Source organism: Drosophila grimshawi, unplaced genomic scaffold, assembly GCF_018153295.1.
Source record: "Drosophila grimshawi isolate 15287-2541.00 unplaced genomic scaffold, ASM1815329v1 contig_44, whole genome shotgun sequence".
Lineage (NCBI taxonomy): Eukaryota > Metazoa > Arthropoda > Insecta > Diptera > Drosophilidae > Drosophila > Drosophila grimshawi.
This window is the reverse complement of record NW_025063240.1, coordinates 14,205,711-14,225,123: the sequence shown is the minus strand read 5'-3', so window position 1 is coordinate 14,225,123 and position 19,413 is coordinate 14,205,711. Positions and strand designations below refer to the sequence as shown.

At 36.1% G+C, this 19,413-nt stretch overlaps 1 protein-coding gene across 3 annotated transcripts in view; it reads left to right on the top strand.

Moving 5' to 3' along the window:
* LOC6556678 (prolactin-releasing peptide receptor) overlaps positions 1–13,558 on the top strand; it is a 28,033-nt gene extending 14,475 nt beyond the window's left edge. For all 3 annotated transcript variants that reach the window (XM_001984235.3, XM_032743185.1, XM_032743184.1), the window contains exon 3: positions 13,271–13,558. The gene's annotated coding sequence lies outside the window, so the exon portion shown is untranslated. The remainder of the gene's footprint in view (positions 1–13,270) is intronic.
* Positions 13,559–19,413: the final 5,855 nt, after the last annotated feature.

Genomic DNA, 19,413 nt, shown 5'->3' with positions numbered 1-19,413 from the left:
CGTACTTCGCAACATAAAAATAATGCTTTGACGCAATATAATTTACATTGGCCTTATTTATTTATAATTTTTATATCAAGCACATTTTTATATGGATCTGTCTGTGTGGCGGTGCTGAAAATGTCTGTCTACTCATACCGAAATGGCCTGTCATAAAAGTTTATAAATATCGCTGGCATTGAACTTCTATTTGATTAAAAGATTATTTACTGCACGACGATACCAACAGCGGCTGCAAATATAAAGCTTTTCAGTAATAACAACTAAGAATGCTATAGTCGAGTGCGCTGGACTACGATATACCCTGTTAAATATAATCTACATTTATTGCCATATTTATGCATACAGATAGTAATGAGTGCAATATGAGCATATGATTTAGATAATAGCTTGGATGTTTCTTATCTGATCTTGATAATTCGTCCAGTTGACCAATAACATGTCAATATATATTCTTAATTAATTGGAATTTCTCAAATTGTGACTTGCACTGCGATATGTATCAATATTCACAAAGCGGAGCAGTTGTCGCTAAAATTAAATTAAATTCAACTGCTCGAGATATACAAGCTTTAACTCTTAAATTATCTAAGAGCCGGGTGTTCGTACAGATGGATAAACAGACAGGCTAAGTCGACTCGGCTTTTGATTCTGATCAAGAACAAGTATACCTTTTACTCTATAATATGTTTCCATCTTCCTTCTGTTACATACTTTTAACCATTTTTAATGGATTCAGGGTTATACCCTGAAAAAAAATCGTTCAAAGTTGTTTATTTACATTCTTTTAGTAATATTTAAAGTCCTTGACACAAATCTGTACACTGAACTCTGTGAAATAAATAAATTTATTAGGCAATATTTCTGTAGGACTAAAGAAAAAGCTTTTTTTTAATGGATAGTTCACATTCATAAATAAAATTTTATTAAACCGCCAAACAAGTTAATTGGACTATAGTTGCATATTAATTTGCATTGACGCAATTAATCAACCTGGGAACAGTAGTTCAACCAAAAACCAAAATGAGTTTTCCCAACTAATGGGGAAAAAAATGTGCGTAAATAAATCAGACCGTATTCAGCATAATTAGTTATCTATATGCACATACATGAATATGTATTCATTTATGCCTGCACTCATTATCTGCATGTGTACCCAAAACACATTCATATATAAATTGGATATGTGTTGTTGCTGTTTACATTTGATCCTTGTTTGAGGTTGGCTTTGACGGCAGACCAATTCAAACCAAACATGCGAACGCAGTTAAAAGATGTCCGAGAGGCTTTTTTATTTATGAATTATTCAGTGCAGTCGTTAGTGGCACTCACTCTGCTGTTTAGCCTAATTAGCCGCTGGCATGTAGTCCACCCATCCGAATTGTGCGAGTTGTGGGTTGGTCGTGGCACCACCACGCTGCTGCTGTTGTCAGTAAATATACGGAATTTATAGCTCAAATGGGTTCGCACATAAAACGCAAACATGCTTGTACTTTCGCTCACATTTTCACTTCGAATAGTGGTAGTATTATATTTGCTCCCTAAGCAGACGCAGCAGATGGAATCGGGAATCACGGGGCTGACTGTACGGTAAGTGATATAGTTTATGGGACCACCCTGGTCGGGAGCCAGCACATTTGATGTATTATGCATGAGAACTGCAGCTGAAATTGCAAGCCCCAATTGTCGGACTTGCAGCCGAGCAAAGTTTACACTCGTTGTGGGAGTTGTTAAAGGTAAACAGGACTAGAGGAGAGTAGGGCAGGGTGGTTTAGAGAGTGGTTGGTGGGTTGAATAGTACTTCCTCATATCTCTGTAAACAAGTTTGCCAGCGAGTTAGTACAAAACTTTTTACGACTAAATTGTATTTTGTTGTTTGCTGTCTGGTTTGTGTGAATGGCAAATGGGCCAAAAGTTATCTGAACGATGGGGAGGGGACGGCAAGTAGTAGGAACTTTATAGAACGGCAACTTTACAATTTCAAACATTCAGCGATCATTTTTTCCTTTTTTTTTGCCTTTCTGTTGTCAGTTTGTTAGTTTTGAAATGCCATCATTTTATGGACTGCACAATGAATGCGGCGACATCTGCTGCCTTCGATAAGCTTCATTTTTCAACTTGGTATCCTGTCACTGGTAGCTGGTGCCCATCACTCACTGGAAAAGTTTTGACAGGTCCATTTATCTAATCAATTTTTACAACAATTTTGTATATTCACCGCAATAAGTTTGCTACTGCAACAATAAAATGCCAGAACTGACCGCAATTGTTTTACAAAATAAAGTTACTTATTGAGTATTAAAAATTTGTTTGATTATATTATTTATGTCTGAAGTGGTTTTTATTAAGAGACGCATTGCACATCGTAGCAATAATAAAACATTAAATTTCAAAATGTAAATTAAGGTCAAAGAAATTCATTTTCGAAGTAAACAAAGTAAATTTCCTTAAGTTTAATTTTGGGTATATTGTTTTGGGTCACGTCAAGAACGATATTTGCGACTTGAAAACGTAATCACAATTAAGCATGGTTATAAAAATGTTACATTTGAGTGCTTAGTGAATAAAATCGATTGGCTTTGTTTGGTTTTTTTTGGGTGAATGCATTTCAGCGAGTCAAATATTGCCAATCAATCACACTTAAAGTGCACGAGTGTGTTGTAAAATGTAAAGAGCCTGATTAAACCTCTACTAAATCGTAGCATATCAAAATCAAACATAATGTGCCACGCCCCTCTCCAAGCTGGCAAATGTTTTGGTCGATATTGCTGTCTTTGTGTGGGGATTTAATGGCTACAATAACAAGGTCTTTACTCACACACACGCTTATATATAACATATTTTCAATATGTACTTACTTACACTTACACTCTACGTAAAATGTTTTGGCTATAAAAAAAAATTATTGCTTGGATTTTATTCCACTTTTTGTCCGCGTGATCTTCGCAATTCTTGTATTCGTCTTTGACGTGTCATGAAACATGTGTTTCATTTGCCGAATGGGGATGTGGATGTGGATGTCGACATCGGGAGGGTGTTGATGTTGAGCTTCATTGATGATACGCATTTATTTTATAACATCAATATGTGTATTAGCCCATCAGATTCATGTTGAGGGCAGCTGGTGCATGAGGCCAACTGGCCTGACACTCGTTGGATTAATGAAGTTCCTCGAGCCAAATGCCAAGTGTCTAATTGACGATTGAAATGGACGGTTCGTCATCTGCAGGGAGCGAAGGGAACAGGAAAGATATGTTGTAATCGATAGCGTAGCAGATGTCTGTGAAATTTACTGATTTACGTCCATTGGCAGAGAGATTAGCAAATCAATGTACTGTCTAAATAAACACAAAATAGTCTGTATAGAAAATTGATTGACTTGCTGGCCGCTTTTTTGTTCAACAAAGGAATTTAAAGTTATTTTCACTGTATTTCTGTACAGTATTTTGAGCCACTCTACTGAACTCTACTTATGTTAGTTTAGATACATGTTAGCTTACGTACACTTCTCAGTGAAGTATGTTCCACTCAAGTATTAAACTCTCTACAAAGCTATCGTTTGAAAGCTCTCTTGCACACTGTGCTTATGTTAGTTTACACTCATGTTAGCTAACAGTGAAGTATACTCCGCACAAGTAGTATGCTCTGTTCAAAGCTATCGATTGAAGATCTGCAACTGCACATGAAAGCTCTCTTGCACGCTGTGCACACTTGCATATGGAATCTCTCTCGCACTCTGACGTTGGTATACTGTTAATAGAAGCTGAGTGCGGTTTTTATGTGTTGAATCTATCTGATTTTCTGATAAATATTGCTGTCCAATGGCTTTTAAACGGGCCGCATAGCTCTTGGTGAACATTTGAACAGTTCTTAGGGTATAATTAAATGAAAATGCAATTACGGTTTTACTTTCACACCCTATCAAGGAGCATGAGCTGAAAGTCAGCTTAGTAATGTAAAACTCAACACGTTCCATTTCTATGTGTGTTTGTGTATGTGTGTGTGTGCGTGTGTGTGCGTGTGTGTGCGTGCGTGTAAGGTACTTATATCCACATGGCTCTATTTTTATTCCTGCTATCCTCGTCTAATCAGCCTAATGTGTAGGGCAACATTTTCATTAGAGTTGCTTTCGCTTTCGCTTTTCCTTTTACTTTTGCCAGCATAACGAATCCCGCCCCCTGGTGCCCCTTCTGGCGCCATTGAGCTGCCTGACCAATTAAGCAATTACGTTAACAAGCTTTTATTATGTTGTATTGCCAACAATACCAACGGAAGCTAGCCAAGGTGTTGAGCAAACAATTAGAGGGAATGGAGAGAAGAAGCACAAGACAACAAAAAAAAAACAGTGCTAGAATTGTGAGCGAAGCGGATTTAAAGTGGTCAAGATTAGGTGACAATTCCCAATAGATTATCCAACAAAATGTGTGCTATTGCCACAATTTATGGAGGCCCATATTTATTGCCCAAGATCAATATTAAATAAAATTACCTGATACATAATTCAAAACACAATTTATGGCAGTAAACTTATGCTAAAAGCAGCAGCAACAGCAGCAACAACAGCAAAAACAACACCAACAAGCCCAAAAACACATTTCATGGTCATAAATGTTATTTGAGTTGTTGTCGTGGAGTTGCTTAAAGTTAAGCCAGTAACTGTGAATACGTGTATATTATACATAAATCATACAAATTGCGCCAAAAGCTCATTAAATATAGGAATGTGTTTTCCACCCTTTTGGCTAAGCGATTATATTGGCTAAGATGCTGCGGGCTGGCATATAAACTGTCTATGGCTCGTAAGCTATGCAAATGTATATTTCAAGCATTTAACTCGCTCATCAAAAGTTCCTTATGATGACTGTTGCCACAGCTAAAATGAATTGGAAGCGTTTTCATGCCAGGCACGTAATTCATAGCGCCAAACGAAAATTTCTTGTGACCATGCTGACAATCTGACACACTGGGCTGAATATTAAAATTATTAAGTCGCCCAAAAAGAAGGAAAGAGCAATGGAATTGTTTTGCAAGTCTGCTCAAAAGCGAGTTTTAATAAATATGCCCAAAATTTTACAATCAGCTCCTGTTGTCTTTGACACTTTTCAATTTGAAATTTAAATGTATTTTGCCAAATTTACAAATTTGAAGTGTTATTAGCGCCAAGTGTGCAGTGTGCGTGACGCCGTTAAATGGCCAATTTCAGACGCCTTTGTTATTGATGGAAAATGTCTATAAAAATGAGCAGCATTTATACCCAATTAAATGTGGCAGGAGGATCCGATGTGAGACAAATATGAGTGAGTGTGGCATGCCCCTGATCAGCAGCAGTCCCACGTCAATGTCAGGTGCGTCAAAACGAATGTGGACTGCAACACGTGCCCGTAATGAATGTCCTTGGTTAAGCTGGTTACAAAATATATAGTGGCTACTTACACTTATGTGTTTGTGTATATAATATTTATGGTTCATGCGCTTTGCACCACTGGCCGCTGACCGCAGTGATGTCCTGATTTGAACTCATATTTATGCGTGGAGCATGTGTGTACTTCAGTTGGCCTCTTCATCTTTGTCAGTTGACAGCAAAGCTTAGCAACACTTAATATGAGCCACAGGCTTTGGGGCAACTTGACAGGCGTGCCCCGAGACATTGGTGTGGGCGCATCAGGGGGAGAGTGGCGGCGGCGTCTCTTTTATTAGCTACTTTATTAACAGTTAATTAAATTTTTGTGTTTAATGATGTGAGCAGTGGAATTCAAGTTGCCAAGCCAGTCTAAGAACCATAGAAGAATGTTTGCGGCCTGACATTTATTAAAGTTGAAAAGCCGAAAAGCCCAAAGCCAAAGATGCCAATTCTCACTGTTTATTTTATGGATTATCTGTTGCCAAGCAGTGGTTAAATTAACAATTACAAGTTTAATGAGGTGCAAAATGCCTTTAATAATTGCTTGGGCAATAGACAAAAGTGGTGAGCACTTTGGACCCTGCTCAATTTGTGTCTCAGCTATTGTACAAGCAAAACTTTGACTGTGAAATTCTTGAAAATGATTTTAATTGTCCTTAAAGGCGACAATTTCGTTCAACTGCTTTATATTATATAAAGTTAATTTTATTTTTGTATTAGCCTTCATTTTAATGTTGAGCGAAAAATAATCTTTTATTCACCTTACAACAGCTTGTGTGCTGAGCAAATTTGACTCCTCTTTGATATACGCTACCTACTTGCAATCCATTTTGAGACTCAAGCAACCTGTATCGGATTCCGTGTCAAATCCAATTTAACTACTTGTAATTTTATATGTGCCTTGTTGTTGGGCAAAGAAAACAATCATAATACGTATACTTAATTTTAACACCACACGCGCTCCTTGAATACTTAAAACCATGTCTGCCACTTTAAGGCAGGCTCGCAGACTTCGTCAACGATTTGGCTTTGTCACTGTGATGCTGAAATAATTATGCAGCGGCGACATAAAATGAAATGCTCATAAAAAATCAGAAAAACGCCAAGTCCATAGAGGCAAAAAGTAAACAAACTGTAGCTAACAGTAACATGCACTCTTGGAAAAAATGTATATCTGTGGCTGAGATATATAGAAAGTGTTTGAAAAATTTCAAAATTATAATTAAAATACAAGTGTAGTAATAAAATGACAAAGTTATCAGAGTGTTGCCTATATTAAAATAAAGCAGGGTTGTTGTGTTTTTGTTCTTTTCTGTAAATTATTGCGTATTGTTTCGCTGAGTGTATGTTTTACGGCTCCCATTCTTAGAATCCCCCAGAGCAAGCATTGAGGCGTTGTAATTGTGTCGGAGCACGAAACACCTGCCAGCGGGTGGTGCTCTAACTGCTAGGGTTCGGGACACGCTCTTCAGAAGCTGTCAGACTAGGCATAAGCAACAACATCAACATCAGCATCATCAACAACAACAAAAACAACAACAACCATTTCGTTGTTTGTTTTTTTTTCCAGCGTCATTTCTTAATTTATGTGCGAACAGCAAAGAAAGCGCAAAATATGAATGGGAAAAATAAACAAAGACATCTCGACATGGTGGCCATAATTGTGACGCGCCACAAAGTGATGCAAGCAATTTACAAACATTATCCCGGCTTTAAGATACCCTTTTTGGTTTGTATATTTAAGTATTTGTAGCCCATGTAATAGAATCAGTCTAGTTGGCTAGCTTGGTATACCCAACCACAATTACGCTCGAGGGTAAGGCATTTTAAAGAGATGTTGGCACAATGTTAAAGAATCTATGCAAGAGTAGTAAAAACTTTCGTGTTGCTAAATGCCAGTTGAAAACTTTCATGTAAGTCATGAAAAAAAGTTAACTCATTTGGAAGGCAAAGAAATCTTGACAAAGAGCATCACAAAAGCTGTTATAAATATTTCCATAAATGTGCCATAAACGGCAGCTGTGCAAGTTCCCTTTGAGGTCGACCAGTTATATGGGCGTGTTCGCAAAACAGAAAAAAAAAATCGGCAAAAACTGGCAGCTGCAAGACTCATAATTTATGGCCCAGGTTCACACATACATATACAACTGTGCCTCAACGTAGTCTTAAAGGAAACAGAAAAACACATTGGAAGAAAAATATCAGGTAAGAATGCGTTGGGGGAGACTGCTTGACTATTTACTTACCCTTAACAACACTGGCATATAAGAACCTATATATAAAATCTGGGCACTTCATTCTAATTGATAAAAAATATATCTGTTATATTTTGTTAGAAGTCGTCCTTTAACCATTTTATGTTGAGTGCTACTCCCATTTACTGTAATTTTTCATGCACAAAAAAGGCAAACTGAGGCAAAAAAATTGTCATTAGCAAGAGGGTTCTTTTTTGTTTCATAGTTGTAATTAAAGCTGTTTTACGACTTGGCCCATGCAAATGGCATTAGATGAAAGAGAACCAAGAGAGCTGAAAAAATTCCATCAAAATCAAGGCAACACAAAAGATGAAAAAACTGAACTACACATAATCATTATTTTAACCAGATTTGGCATCGCTACGTGGCGCTCAATTGCGATTGATATCAGCGCCAGACGAAGAACCCAAGTGCCAACCCCCAACACCCTGACCCCGATAACTATGCTTTACTGTTATTTCATTTCTTTGGTATTTCTTTTTACGATTTTTTTTTTTTTTTTTGATTTTACGACCGACAGCTCATCAACATGTAGACGACCTGTATGTCATTAGAGCTCAAGGGAGACAGGCAATGGATTTTGGTTTTTAGATATGGCTAAAGACGTGCGTGTGTGTATCCTCCACACATGAGTGACAAATAATCATTCATTGCGAAAAAGCTTTTTTGAGCAAAGTAACAAAAAATAATCAGTTGAGACAACGGGCGGACAGATGGTTGATGAATCTGGTTTTATGTAACATTATTAGGTGAGGTATGAATTGGAACTAGGACAAGTCGTATTGCGTTGAAAAAGAAATAAATAAAATCAATAAAACGAAAGAGGCTTAAAAGCAACTTAGTATTGTAGCAAAGTTAAGGAAACCAGCCTTACTTTAATAGTTAAGCTCAACAGTCGCTTTAGGCCCAATTCTGCTCACGCCTGAAGCATTTGTCAAGAAAGATTTCGCTTGCATGAACTGCTTCAAAAGCACTTCAAAGTGTTAAGCAACATTAAATGTTTTGCTTGAATGAAGTTAATCTTATTTCTAAACAAAAAGCTGGACATGTTGATACTGTTATTAGCTTTCTGCGAGCAGTGATGCTCAACAAAAAACTTACAGCACAAATGCCTTTTCTCAGCTTACACTTTTAGTACAACAGCATTCATTTGCAGAGTTGAGCTTACTTTAAATTCATTTTTTTCTTGTTGCAGCATTCTCCACAAACTTGGCATTAATTTCCAGGACATGAGTTCCTGTTTATCCACAAGTGATGACATTAATATTATTATTATTTGTGCCTGCCTATCGGCCTGTCACTTCACCACTTCCGTTTCCTTGTTCGATTTGTCGTAAAACTCCCATTACGTGCGTGGCATATCAATCAAATTACTCCACAAAATCCCTAGTTGGGTAACTTATACATTATTTAATCGCTCTGAGTGAATTAAAATGAAAATTCTCTGTATTTTTTGGACGCCTGCTCCATCCACATACTTTAATGCGCACTGTGTGCATGCCGCAAGCAAATTAATTTTATAAACACTCAAACAAACCGCAGGCTGGGTCCAAGTAGGGTATACAACAAGAGAGATGGGAGACAGGGATGAGGGATGTCACAATTCCCAAGCAAGTGGCACGAAGCAAAAAGGAAAAAAAACATTACAAAAGAATCAAATTTTAAATAGTGAATTAAATTTTGTTGAATAACCTCGAAGGGGCCGCAACCAAAAATAACGAATGCCATACAGAATTGGACCAAATTTCGTTCAGAAACGCTACGTGGACATTTATCGCCTTGTCCCCTGTTATCCATGTGCAAACTAAAGTTAATATTTTGAATAATGCCGCATAATTTGAACGCTTAAGCGACTCGGGCTACTTCAAATTGATGTGCACAAATATTTCAGCGACTGCTGCGACAACAACAACAATATCCACAACAACAATGAGTAGTTTCCACCATTCAAGTTTTCTGTTTCTAAAGCATCCTGAGCTACGCCGGGAAAATTGCTCATCATTTTTCTTGTCACGCCATCCAAATTACGGGCCAGCTTTCATAAGTAAAGGAATGTCAAAAGATATGAAGTGAAAGTCCTATTCTAAACGCCTTTCATATTTTCTCTTGTCAAGAATTAAAGCTCAGTTGTTTTAAGACAACTATGACGCCTAAGGTCGGAATGATAATGTTTTCAACATCTGATGTAATAATTACCTTGAGATTCAGTGATGACTGCCAGTTGAAATTTGAGCTAAAATAATTTTTAGTTGACTACACAAAGGAGCACCAAATTGAGTTCATCTCGTAATTAATTTATGTTCGCTTGCTGAAGCCTTTTTGTTTGTTTTGTTTGTTGACAAACGCAACAAATATTTGTCCAGGTGTTGTCCAAAAAATACAGAGACATTTCCCAATTGTTAACTCAAGTTTAAATGACCAACAGATCGTTTTGGAGTACATTTTTTTTAATAAGGAAAGATTAGATTTTTATGACTAGTAATTTGTTTATTAAATTCTTGTTTTAATTATTTCATTTTATGTTATTTTTATAACATTTCGGTCGGTTGGTTTCAGTTACTGCGTAGGCTGTGTTGTTTACACACATATTTTTGGCTTCCCCATGTGCCTCATTATGTAATTTAAATCTATGGTAATATATGCAACAATTAAAAAAACATTAGTTTACACGTTATTTTTGTCTGCGTTGTCTACATCAGGCGGGCCTCATGCATTTTAAGTGAAATTTTGCAACTCATTAAATTTCATTTCGCCGCCTTTGTGTTAATGTGTCTGTGTGTTGAATGTTTTCATGCCCTGCTGTACTTAGCATTTTTAATATTTAAATACCCTTGCAGGCACTTGTTATAATTATTTTGTTGTGTACTCATAATTTAAAAATAAAGAGAAATGAAGGCCGAGTGTGACTTTAGCATGATTTCAGCGCTTGGTAATACCATTAAGTGATGATGTCACAAAGCTAAAACAGTGTTGCTTGTACTCAAACCCAACCAAAAGACGAACCCTCTGTAAGTCCATGGTTATCAACTCGTCCTTTATGTGTATATTTAATTGCAGTGCCTTTGGTTTTGTTTTTGTTGTTGCTGCCTGGCTAATTACCAACTCATTTATTTTGGCATTGCGTCTGTTTGCTATATATAACTCGCAGGCGATTCATTAAAAAGAACATTATACGACACGTTCTCAGGTTGTGCATGTCCTGTCTGCATGTGTCTTGTGCCTAAGGGGACTCGCCCAGTTATCTCCTACAACCAAAACCAAACAGTTTGTTTATGCTGGCCACTAATTGAGGCAACTTAAACTTGCCCACTCAGGCCAAGAGGCACAGCTAAGCAAAATTAGATGAACTGCCTATTAAGGCAGTAACTAAGCTCAGCCGAGCGAGCTGACAAGCAAGAAGAGGCGCACACTGGTACAGCACCACGGAAACCTGTAATGAAATCCAAGACACAAGACGAGACTAACAGATATAATCTACCAAATAATTTTACTTTTACATGCTATTTATTTTTATTGTATTTTCAATTTAGTTTTATTAATTAATAAGGTTTTAAGGTTGCCATCTGTTTATCTTAGTTTAAAATATTTGATTAGTAATACACGAAGAAATTATTGTATTTGTTAAATATTAGAAGTGCACTTTTATTTCATCATTTTAGTCGCTTTGTTAAACAATTCTTAAGCTACATTTTGTTTTCCTTTACTGAGCTCAATGATTTATTTATTGCTCAGGCGCCCCACATGCCAACTTGCTAAATATTTTATTGCTGTATATATATATAGATTTTTTTGTATTGTCAAAAAGAACTTTGTCAACTACAGAAACAAAACAAAAAAAAACAAGGCAAACAAATGTGTGTTGCTCATAATAAAAACTGTAAAAGAGCAAACAACATAACAAAACAATAAAAAAGAACTTTTGGGAAAAGTACTGCCATTAAAATTAATTACACAAACATCAATGTGCCGCTGGCAATTAATGTTCCACCAAACAGATGTGGCTCTGCTCCATTTAGACAGACCACAACAAAGCTTAAAGCAATTCAAAACCGACTCTCACAGAAATTTCTCTACCATCACCCCAGCAACTCACAATCCAAGTTGACAATAATGAATACTTAATAAAGTGGCATTAAAGGTAGTTGCCTGTTTCCATTTGCCGCGCCGGGCCGGGCCTTGTGCAGTTTTTGTACGCCGACAAAAAGACGGAGAACAGTTGAAGGCTCAAGGCAAAAGTTTACCTTTTGTTTTAGGTCACAGCTCTGGTTGTTGTCGGCCAGAAATTTCATTTCAATTATCAACAGCAATGTGGGTAGTGCCCTTGGGCCGTCTTAATTTGAGTTGCGAGCTGTCATTAAAGATTCTAGCAAAAATGTTGGACTGCCTTATTTATAATGAATATTTAAAATATATTTTACGCTTCATAGTTATGGCACCAGTGCTGTAATTAATTGAGGAGTGCTCTGTTAATATTTTTCGCAATATGTTGATGTCTCAAAATACATACCAAAAATGTGTCTATTGTTTTTTGTGTTCACTGGAATTTGTTTATTATATTTTAGTAATTCTCAGAAATTTCATTGAAAAATATACTCAAAGCCGACATACAATGATTACCAAAATGGCTGAGCTGCAAATTAATTAAAAGTGCGTTTTTAAAATGGTATAAAACAAGCGCTTGGTAAAAACAAATAAATAAAGCAAAAAATTTCCAAGTACCTGTGCATACTTTATATACAATTAAAAACTGGAATGCAATCAAAATAACGCTGATAACAACTCTTCAAGTTGTTCTCAAAATCAGTTTATTCATTTTATAAGCGACATCCACAGTATCAGTATTAGCTCTTTGGACAAAACAAATGTAAATAAATAAATAATACTGTTGGATATAGTTTCAAGTTGCGAATCGATTTTTCTGTTTTAATATACAGTGACAAAATGAAAATAAACTGAATTTAACTAATGAAATAATAAATGTAAATAAAATTGTAATAAGCTTACCATACGTAACACAATTCTATTATGAATGCGAGGAAATAAATAATAGGAGTGTCCGCACCTGTGGCCCTGAATAAGCTGCAACAAGTAGCTAATGCTAATTGCAACTGGAGGGTGCTAACCATCGCCAACTGTGGGCGTGTCTGCGATTATTTATTCTAATTTTTTTTAATTTTAGTATGCCATAGCATGACCATCATGTCAAGGTCACCAGACACGCCGAGTGTCTTTCCAAATGATGCAGCCCTCTGCCCACGGCTGCATATCAGATACTTATGCAGACATAATAACAACGGTACATTTGTCAGGCTGCCTTGCCACAAGCATTGCTAGGAGCAACAGCACATTTGACTCTAAGGCGCTTTATTTGCTGCCAAGTTGGCGACATAAGTAGACAGACAAAGTGGCATAAGCTGCTTGAACAATATTCACACACTAAAATATAAATAGTGGATACATTTTTTACAGTCATATGCAAGTGGGCTGCCAAAATTAATGCAACTCAATTTATGTGTCTAATAAACTGTATATTGTACAGATTTAATATTTGCATATTCCAAAGTGTTTTACATATTTTATTAAATTTGTGTTGTCTTTGTTTTCTTTTTTGCAGGTTTTTGAAACGCATTTCTAGGCGCAGTTGTTGATCGCCGAGGAAGGCGATGAGGACGAGGCAAGCAACCATGTGTCAGGGAATGCGACATAAACTACTACGCTGGGAGTGCAAGCTTATATAGAGTTTGTGGGAATGTGGGAGTGAAAGTACGAAGAAAGTATGCTGATAAATGCCAAATAAAGTGACAACGATGAGAAAATTGCCACGCAGGGATATAGGCAGCAACTGAGCCCCCAAGCAATTGGCTGAACCAGCTTCTCAAATCGTTGATATCAAATTTTCTAAGTGTGCGTATGAGTGTGTGCATGAGTGTGTGTATTAGTGTATGTATGAGTGTTTGTGTGTGTGTGTCTGTATGTGTGTGTGTGTGTATTTCTAAGTGGGTGTGACTATGCCGCATCTATGAAGGCCACCTGACGGGCCCTAAAGGCGTTGTCAACCAATTCTATACATATTTTTACGTTCGCAGCAATTGCTGCGCCATTTCGCATATTTACGCACCCCTTGCAGGGAGTCAAGTGAATCCATTAAAAAAATGCTGGAGCACTGTTGTCCTGAGCGTCACTTCCATTTCAAATTTGCGTATAAGTGTCACAGCATTTTTTGTACGCTATTGTCGTTGGAATTAAATTTCGTGTGCCAATTTTTTGTTCAATTGTGCAGAAATTTGTCAAGGCAGACACATTTCGCTTTCCATAGAAAACAACAAAACCACAACAATAGGTAAATGGTGGCAAAGCAAAAGTAAAAAGATGGAAGCTGAAAACCTAAAGAAAATAATTTATCCAACTTATAAACACACAAGACGCAACAGAAATGAACAATGCCAAAACCAAACAAAATAAGCCTAAGTTGACATTGATGGGATTTGTTAAGGTCACAGCAAATCGGGCAAAATATGTTTCGACCCAATGACAGCGAGTAGAAGTATAGGGGAACAAGTCCTGACTTCCATGTTTGACGAAGCTACTCACTGGCATTCAATTGAAATATACCTGATGGGTTGAGCGGGACTTTTGAAGGATAAAGAGTGACAAGTTGTATGCTGGGGTAAATCATACATATTTTAGGATAAGGAAATACTTGCTCAATTTATTGGTTTGATTGAGCCTTAAGTAAGGAAGAGTTTTCGTATTCATTTCCAACAATATTTTCTCTTTTAAAAGACATTTCTTGACAAAATTGATATATTCTAAAATCTATAGACTTTAACACACACACACACACATACACACAATTTGGCATATGAATCTGAAAGTATGCGAAAAGCAATGCAAGTGAAATTACGTAGATTAAATAGTTTGCTAGTGGTGTTTTTGATGTGTGTTTCAGTAGAATTTAAGTATGTGAACTTAAATAACGATTTGAATGTTATCAAAGTTGTATAAATAAAAATAGATTTTTAAGCTACTTGTAAGCAAACAGCGCGAAGTGCTTAAAAAGTGTTTTGACCCTGCAAATATAATTAAGCTTCAAACTAAATGGAAAATTCTAGATTTACGTAAAGTTTTGGCTAAGTGCATACAATGCTGTTTACAAAATGTTTTTGACGTTGAATAGAATGAATAAAGAGAGAACCAAAAGTACGCAAAGTTGTGTTGAGCATGAGCCCCTCTTTTGAAAGTTTATGTCAGGCGATGTTGGAGACGATGACACACCATTATTCTGTTTAACTATTTGGCTATATTACAAGCTTATGCAGTCCTGGATATTAAGCTTTCAAAAAAATGTCAGCGACTTTTGTGTACTTTTGGTTTGTCATGTGTAAAAAGTTTCACCGCGTATACGTAATATCTGTTAGTTGGTAGAAAAGAAATGGGGAAACTCCGCATAATAACATATTCAATGGTTTTTTTTGTGGTTAACATGAATATGAATTGAAATATGAATATAACAATACTCATAAGCAAAAGCTGTGTGGATGAACAAAATGCAATTTAAAATTGTACTTTTATTTGTCACTTATGCAAGGGTTTCAGCTGAATTGAAACGGAACTAAACAACAAAATATATTAAATTTGTATTTAAAATTCGAAAGAGTTTTAAACACAAAGAGCAAAATGAAGGAGAAATATAATACGTATTGATACACTATAATTATATAGAAATCTAAAGGGCACTGAAAGTTGAGTAGAAAATGATATGTAGTTGAAAAGTAATTTTTTAAGTATATTGATTAGAAATAAGTTTTGAATCCAGTCGAACTCAATTTAAGACAAATTTGGAAATTTATATAACGAATACTAAAAAATGCAACTAATTTAAGAAATACAAAATACATATGTCAAGTACTTATGTGTGCATCTAAAGTAAACTCTTTGTGAAAGACTCATAAGTAAAAAGTCTCAGACAAAATTAACAAATATTCAAATAGGTGTTTAAAAGTGCAAATTAATAACAAAAAAACATATATAAGTCAAATCTAACAATATGTTTTTAAGAAATATTTATGTAATTGCAAAAGTTAAAACAATTTTAGGCAAATACAATGTAAAATTTTAAAACAACAGATAAACAAATATTTACAAAATATGAAATAAATGTATACAAATGAGAACAAACTTAAATAACTAAATGTGCTAAATATTTGACATACATAAATGTTTTTAAATTAAAGTCGCGTGCAACAGGTATAACTAAAAGTAAAATGAAAGTGAAATCATAAATCAATTGGAAAAAATTGACATGTGTTGAGATTATTTGTATCAATGATGGAGATAATTGGATCATTGCCGTTGGAGCAGAGTATTAAAATTGATTCGACTATTAATAAAATCCAACTTAAACTCATATATTTTAATTTTTTGCAATATGCAGAATGCGTTTTAAAATTAAAACCATATGAAATAAACAATGAGTGTTAAAGCAAAAGAACAAACAAATCTGTGTATTTTTTGGGTCATGTTTTAATTGTTGTTTACTGTCTGCTTTAAATTAATTGTTTATTTATATTTTTCTAAATTTATTTATTAAGGCACAGTCCGCAAAGCATTAGCTAACCGTTTATTAAGCTGTATTAATTAAGTAAATGGTCTTTCATATGCAAACCTTCATATGCAATTCGCAAATCTATTCTTTACTTTTGCTGCACTGCGTCCGTCCCTCTTATGGATGGCTTGAGGGTGCCACACTTGTCAATTGTTGCGTGTCGGAGCGAGCGCTTTGTCTGGCGTGAGTTGATGTTGTTACCGCATGGTAACCTTGTCATGTTGCCACTTTGAAGAGCAAACAAATAAATGGCATAGCATAGAACAAATGTGCAGACAAGCGATTTGTCACTTGATAATTTACGGGCAAATAAACTGGGTTGGCTGCATCCATGGGAACAATTTGAAGAGCTCCAAGAGCAACAGCAACAACAAGAACATCGAGAACCACAACAGAAACAAGCAACAACAACAGGCAACAAGTTACTTTGCCTATGCTCAAGGTGTGCCACTTATTTTTCGTTCAATTAAAATGTTGTCAAGCACGAAGTTTTGACAAGGCTGAACACGAAGCGTATGAGCAACGCCCGAAATGGGCAAAGTTTTTGCCAAGTCGACAAGGAAGAAAGTTTGTCATTACATGACACACAAGTAAGTGAATAAACTTTGTCAACGCTTATTAAATAATTAGGAATTAATTCTCAATTCTGGCACTGTACTTTTTAAGTAAGATCCATATAAGAGATTGTAAGATATTTAATAATATCAACTGGTATTCTTGTAGATACGAGTATGACTTAATACGGGATCTTGGACAAGAGAAAAATGAACAAAACTTTTTTCAGAATAATATTTACGGGCCTCTTTAGTTATTTGATTTATTGTTTGAATATTTTAAGACTAGCATAGTTTATCTCAGCAAACAAATGAATAATATATCAGATTTGTGAAAAGAAAAACTTGAAACAGTCTTTTTAAAACTTTTCTAAGCTTAAATATATCACTGACAAATTTAATGTAAGAGTACACCCATCACAATAGCATCGTCTTACATGCTGATCCTGCAAAGGTCCTTTTACTTGTTGGTTTTGCCTCTTTTGTTATTCATGGCATGCTAATGAGGCATTTTTATGAGCACCCAGTCAAGGCAACCACAAGCGCTGCTTGCTCGCGATTTATGTGGTTTAAGGTGGTTCTGCTCAGAGGGTTACTTATACTAAATTTAGTCCATCTGTAAAAATAGCTAGAAAATACGAAATTGATTTATTTGCAGCTGTTTACATTACTAAGACATCGGTAAAGGGTAATTTCTAGTCGAGATTATACGTCTAGACTTGAAAGACTTCTTTTTTATTGTCATTGTAAATTGGTAATTCACTTTTTTTGGTCAATGACTTGCATATGTGTTTATTACCGCTTGAATATTTTTTCCATCAATTTTTGTTCAATGTAGAATGTTGCAGAAGCCCAAGCATAATTGTATTTAAGACAGGTGAAGAGAGCAATAAGTAACGCTATAAATAAAAGGAATTTTCTGGGCATAACCAAGTTGCGTCTGGCATCGACAATCAGATGGACGCGATTGGCTATTGACCGTTGTGGACCAATGCGGGCGAATTGATTGCAATGCAATGCCAGTCTTATTTTATTTGTTATGCGACTGAATTGGGGGACAAAGGCTTGACGAATACCGACACTTACCTGGGACACTTTGCTGACAACCCGGCCGTGAAAGCAGCTGCACAGGCACAGGTCAATCAATTATTTATGCAATTTGGCAAATGGACAGTGCATTGCCCATAGCGTAAAGGATTTAACTTCTTCTGAGAAGGCAATAAAGAAAAGAAACCAAGTTTAGATGCATTTGATAACCTGTTTGAAATACATTTAGTTGCAATTTATGGACAGCACTGTTGAATTGACGGTCCAGTTTAAGTTTACAGTTTAGTTAATTTTCTTAGCCTGCAATTTGAACATCTTACATATATTGACTTAACATGTAAAGGGTATCATCTTGCCACGAATAAATTTAATATTTTCAAGTAATTGAGTGTATTTACTATACAATTATTGGCTGATGGTCCTAGGGATAGCGTTGATTACTGCATAATTTACTGATATGCCTCGCGGTTATGCTGAATACTATTGGACTATCATGCATATAATGTTTGTTTGCCAAAATGCTAACGGCGACCACAATGTTTATGTTGCAATTATGTAATTGCAAAAGCAAATAGCGCAGAGTGTATAAGAGTGTTGGTAGAGACATGAAGAGAAATGAATTCGGATCAGTGAAACCCGAATGAACTTCTTAAACTTTAAAATCGTTTCAATCGTGACTCAGTTATTGACGGCTTTCCTTCTCAGTCTCTCTTTACCTTTCTGTGTGTCTCTCTCTCTCTCTCTCTCTCTCTCTCTCTCTCTCTCTCTCTCTATTAAAGTCGTTAAGCTTTCTTTTTGACCAAACAGCAACTCATGATTTTATAATTTGGTCTGAAAAGACAATGAATGATAATCTTGAACTCAACATCTATTCTGTGACAAGGTCATTTTTGGTGCATAATTCTTGAGCTTCGAAAATGGCACGCAAATCAAATTGCATTCTCACAAACGAAGACTAGTTTACACAGCAGGAATCAATTGTCAACAATTAAACAATCGACAAAAGGGGCATTGTGTTTGGCCTTGTGCAACTGGCCACAATGCGATGGTCGTCATTTGTGGCTCTTTGAGCTCTTTGTAATGCTAGTCCACAGTTACTTCAATTATGAACTCTTCTGTGCAATCAGCTTACTGTCAAATTTCAGTGGTAACCGGTGCAGATATTGAAATTTCATGGACAAATTCAATTGTTTCTAGATAGTCAGATGTGTCCGATGTGTTGAGTGGTGCCTCACTTTGCTACCACAATGTATTGCTGTATGCGTGTAGCCAGATAGCCTGTTAGGACACCTGCAACTTAATCATTACTAATGTGCTGCCGTAACTCATTCGGGACTACCACTGTGCTAAGGCACAGCTGCGAATTCGAGTTGTCTGTTGCCTCATAATTTAGACCACGAAGCATGGCCAGAAGAGTGGGACAAAAACATGAGAAATGATTCCGTTGATACATGTGAACTTCTTCAGCACGGTTGGTTTGGGGTTATCTTATTTGGTAGCCCAATATTGCCAACTCAGTAGGTAATACTACTACAACCACATTTACAAGCA